General features: G+C 32.4%; 1 long non-coding RNA gene across 1 annotated transcript; it reads left to right on the top strand.

Moving 5' to 3' along the window:
* The first annotated feature begins 4,367 nt into the window (after nt 1-4,367).
* Nucleotides 4,368-5,378, top strand: LOC109020534. The gene is made up of 2 exons (XR_002000951.2): nt 4,368-4,524; nt 4,971-5,378. It is a non-coding gene; the product is annotated as an uncharacterized LOC109020534 (long non-coding RNA).
* Nucleotides 5,379-5,720: the final 342 nt, after the last annotated feature.

Genomic DNA, 5,720 nt, shown 5'->3' with positions numbered 1-5,720 from the left:
TAACTGAATATTTGAAGGAACGGGGGGAAAGCATTTGGCAAATTGGCTGTGTGCATGTGTGCGCACTCATTTATAATATAATATATTTAGTATTAATCTATAAATCTATATATATAGATGATATAATATTCTTCATAATATATTATAACCAGTTTTGAGTACTATGAATTTATTAGAAAGTACGGTAAGAATTTCAGAAATCGGATTTAAAACAAGAACGATATAAAATAAAGGAAATAATTAATATGCCATTACGTACGTCAGTAATCAATTAATTTTCTAGACAATTGATAAGCCTTCATTCTTTCATTTTTCTTGATTAAAAAAAAATCATATTTCCTGATAATTAGGAATGTAAGTTAAAGCCGTTTAACCGATCCAAAGATTCCGTAGTACCCGACCCGAAACGGAATGGGTGTGAAACGAAAGAATTCCTTTTGACTTCCTAAATCACCTGATTAATCGAGTAATAGCCGATAACGGGTTGACCCGATATTTGGTCGAGTTCTTTCCAACAAATGCGCGGGTCGGTTCGATTCGGTTTGGTTCGGTTCGGGCCAAAACACTAGACGGTTTGGTTGGGTTGCAATTCTAATCTATTACATGAAGAGTTGGACTACTTTACTTAGTCTGTTCAGTTTGACTGCACGACACTTTTTGAGTTTTTATTTTATTTTTTATTTTTTTCACACTTTTTAATATATTAAATATTTTTAAAAAATAAAAAAATATATCAATACATTTAAAATTATTTCCTTAATCATTAAATAAATAAAAAAATTCTGAGCGATACACTTAGAGCGTTGCTATAGAGGGGGCAGAGAAGGCTTTTCTTTAAATGAATTAAAAAAAAAAAAAGATTTCTCTTTCTTTATTCACATCAATGATATATTTAATATTGTATTAATAAACACACTATAAATATATATTTTGGTCCAATAGTTTTTTGACTACTCTCAAGACCGATACAAGGACTCAATGTATAATTCTCTATTATCTATAAAATATTAAAAAGAAAGGAAAAAATAAAGAAGCAAACACATGATTAGTCAGGAAGAAGAATCTTTTATCTTCCACACGCGACAAAGTCAAGCACAAACCCATGTGAATTGAAAGTTGAAGAATAATGGTAGGGTTATTATTTTATTAGTATCTATTTATTATTTAAATTGTATTTAATTTTGTTTTTAATTTTTTTTATTTAATGGTTAAGAAAGTGAATATTAATAAAATATATTTTTTTATTTTTTTTAATGATTAAGGATGGTAAAAAAATATTTAAAAAAATGATAAAAAAAATAAAAAAATTTAAAATGTATTTGAGTAGTAGGTGGGTAGTAGGTGGATAATAACCCTATCACTATCCAAGTTGGAATAGCCTATAAATAGGAGGGGGTTCTCAAGAGCAAGCCACGTATAGTAAAAGCCGAAACTCCGACACTGAAAGTCCATGCTAAAAGTACTAAAAGTTGAAGTTTTGAATAAGAGAAATGCTATCCATCCCGCCCTTAAGTCCCATTCGGACATCCCGCTCGACGTGGCAATTAAAATGCAAAGAGAAATGAATAAAATAAGATGTAAAACACACGGGCGACAACGCCCTTTCTCCAGAACCCGCGTGACAACACCCATCCCCTTCGTGAGCAGAGAACCCATTCGGACCCAGCCATCAACACCGTTGCCGAGCTCCATCTCCGACCTCATCTCCCCTCCCTCCATCTCCGACCTCTCATCTCCCCTCCCTCCATCTCCGACCTCTCATCTCCGACCTAGACAACGGTATTTCCTTTTTTTTTCCTCCCACAGACCCCGCGCGCTCTCTGCTTCTCCCTCACCCGTCTTCCCCGTTCGGCACAACCATCTCCCCTAGCCCCACGAGTTCGAGCACCACCAGTCTCTCCCCCAGTCTCTCGGCACAACCATTTACCCAATCCATTTTGATTTTCGGTTTGAACAAGCATTTTCACAAACATGTAAAGTGCAATTTCTTGTTTCACAAATTTCTCCATCTTTCCATTTTATTTCCCTTCCTTGGTACAATACATAGAGATCATAACAAGACTAGTGCAACATAGCTCAAAAGAAAAAACAAATCCTAGACAAACCCAAAAAAAAAAAAAAAAAAACTTCAGACATCAATTGCAAGGGAAACACAACTGCTGGGAAACAAAAACAACGGGTCCAATCCGTTGGAGAGATGGCCGAGAGATTGGTGGTGCTCGAACTCGTGGGGCTGGGGGAGATGGCTGCGCCGAACAGGGTAGACGGGTGAGGGAGAAGCAGAGAGCGCGTTGGGTCTAGGGGAGGAAAAAGAAAGAAAGGAAATACCGCTGTCGAGGTTGGAGATGGAGGGAGGGGAGATGAGGTCGGAGATGGAGCTCAGCAGCGGTGTCGATGGCTGGGTCCGAACGGGTTCTCTGCTCATGAAGGCTGCTCGGGATGGGCGTTTTCGCGCGGGTTCTGGAGAAAGGGCGTTGTCGCCTGTGTGTTTTACATCTTATTTTATTCATTTCTCTTTGCATTTTAATTGCCACGTCAAGCGGGATGTCTGAACGGGACTTAAGGGCGAGATGGGTAGCATTTCTCTTTGAATAAAGTGAAAATTATTAGAAATGTCTAATCTGCATTAGGTTAAAATAATAATATAATATTAAATATTTTAATAATATTTCTTTTAATTTTTATATTTTATAAATATTCTATATATTAATTAATAATTTAATTTTTACTTAAAATTATTATTTTCCAACTACTTTTTTCTCAACCTAATTATCCAATAGTAGTCATTGATAATATATTTGAATAAAATATTATTTTAAAGATAAATAGTAATTGATCAAATTTAGAAAAGTTAATGAATTTACTGTAACTCAAAATAGAGTCTTGAAGTTTTGATTAATCTAATGGAGATCACATTTGAGTTACTTAGACAAATTTTGGCCAAACACTGACATTTGGCTAGTGCTCTTAGATCCCGTTTGATGGTGAAAGTATTTCATTTTATCTCATCTCATCATTATAACTTTATTAAATTTTTACACAAAATATAATAAATAATTTAAATTTTTTAATTTTTAAAATAATAATATTATTAAAAAAATAATCTTTTAATAATCTTTTATTTAATTTTTAACTTTAATCTAAACTTACTATCCAAAACGGTCCCTTAATCAATGTTAGGACTTACGGCGAAGGTCGACACTCATACTTGCGCGGCCCAACATACTGATCTCGCAGTAATATTAGCAGCAAAGCCCTGTAAATTAATTAATAAAGAAAGTTAATTTCAAAAATGTTACCATTTGAAGAATGTTAACATTCTCTATTAATAAAATTATATATATATATATTTTTAAAATTTTTTTTAATAATAAATAATGTTAAACAAATATTTAAAAGAAAATGATAAAAAAAAAACTTTTAATACATATAAATAGTAAATGAGTAATAAGAGAGTATAAACCTTATCACTACCCTTTCGATATATACCACTTCTCCATGTTAGGCTGCTGGATCTAACTGTACAATTGTGTTATCAAGTAATTACAACTTTTATTTTAATAATATTTTATTTAATTTTTAATTTTAATTTTAATTAATCTCATCTTATTTCATCTCATCTATAAAAGTAAATGTGTAAAATAATTACAAGGCTTTTTTTTTTTTTTTTTTTCACAAGGAATTCACGTGACGAATGCATTTGTTTTTTCGGTTGGGGTGATTAAAAAAATGTACAAAAGATAACTGAAAGAACGTACCCACTTGGGGGTTGGCTTCAAAATTAGATGAGTAATATGCAAGCTTCATTTAGAACGTGAACACATCTACAAAAAAAGAAAAACACTACTTTGCCTCCCCACTTTGCCCACTTTATTTGACTGCTTGTCCTTTTTTTTTTTTTAACTTAGTGATTAAGGAAGTGATTTTAAATGTATTGGTATTTTTTTTTTTTTTTAAAATATATTTAAATGTATTAAAAAAATATGAAAATAAAAAAAAGTTACGCTGGGCGTACCAGCGGTCAACATGGGGCGGCATAGTAGCCGCACCCACAAAAAAATAAAGGTGACTTTCACAGTTTTGTTCAGAAATGTTTAAGTTACAATTATTTTTATAAAAATAAATTTATAAATTGACATAATTTGATATAATATGTTAAATTATAAAATTAATTTTATTATAAAATAAATATAACGTTTCAGGTCAAATTATGAATTTAATTTTATAAAATTACATACTCTTTATTGATATACACTTCTCTTTGACCGTACTCCTCAAACTTGGCCTGTTCTGATCATTACGTGTATATGCGCAGGCGTCAAGGTCAAGATGCAGTAATTGGAATGGCCTATAAATAGGAGTGTAGGGAAAGGGTCATTGCACATACAGATCATCAATCCAAACCAACAATATATCGTCCTAAAATGAAGGCTATCGTTATCATTTGCATTCTGCTGGCAGGTTCCCTTCTTTTCTCGTCCCCTTCAATTATTGTGGCTCGCGAGCTGGCTCATCCGCGGGATGGTGAGATCTACCTCAACTTTCTAATCTGGTTTAATTAATTTGCATTCATTCATTAATTAGTCATTAATTAATACTAGAATCATCTGGTTCATCATTAAGATGATTCTAGTTTTTAGCTAGACATAATATTATATCCACACACCTGCCCCTGCTTATACAAAATCAGAATATTTTTAAATTATTTTACAATATTGTGAACTTGCTCTGCACATAATATATATCCTTTCGTTTTATATATATTAAAAATTGGTCCTCAAGACTCTTAATTAACTAATTATTAGCTAGTTATCATATATTATATTATTATATATTCATGAGAAATTACTTTAGTACAAGAAAATAATCATGGTACGATATTTATCCTATGATGCAATTATCGTACTGGCAAATGAGTGAGTGAATATATATAAAGTGCTTATCTAGCTAGTTATTTTCGATCGATGCAGGAACTACTGCCAGATCCGGCAAGCCAGCAATACCATGTGAGCCTGGCGATCGTCCATACAGTTCTTGCATACGAAACCCAAAGCCACCCATCAAGTGTAATGAAAAAAGCGCATATCACCGTTGCCCGCCATCTCAAGGACCTTGAATCAGTACTACTTAATTATTGTACTGGTGTGGTGAAAGTATGAATAAATAGTACTAAAGTTACAAGTAGTACTCATCATTAATATTGTAATGGAGCTGGATCAATCGAGCTAGCTTCCTTTGCAGTATGGAAACATATATGTAAAATATGCTGCATCTTCTTGATATGCTGTCGTGTGCCAATAAAAAGATCGAGCTGACCGACATAGTTTCGGTCAGCTTGTTGTTATCCTAATACATCAAGTATTTAATATTTTTTTTTTAATGTTATAGATCTATACATATCATTCTTTCTACTTGGAAATATTGCAATATATAGATCATATATATATTAATCATTTATCAATTATGAAGAGCAAGTGTAGTATGTCAATTAAAAGCTATAACGTACTGGACTCGGATATATCCCATGATCTCCTCGGCACAACGATGTAGTATTAGTAGTAGCAGAGCCCTCAAAACCAAATAATATTCTAGCTGAGCCCAGTTATCATATTTGGTTTAGAGGATATCATCATGAATTATTATATATTACGCTAACAATACGTCATGCATATTAAAAAAATTTAAAATTTAATTATTTAAACTAGTTCTGGTTATATATA

This window comes from Juglans regia, chromosome 1, assembly GCF_001411555.2.
Source record: "Juglans regia cultivar Chandler chromosome 1, Walnut 2.0, whole genome shotgun sequence".
NCBI classification, from domain to species: Eukaryota; Viridiplantae; Streptophyta; class Magnoliopsida; order Fagales; family Juglandaceae; genus Juglans; species Juglans regia.
The sequence above is the reverse complement of the archived record's forward strand: the minus strand, read 5'-3'. Positions and strand labels throughout refer to the sequence as shown.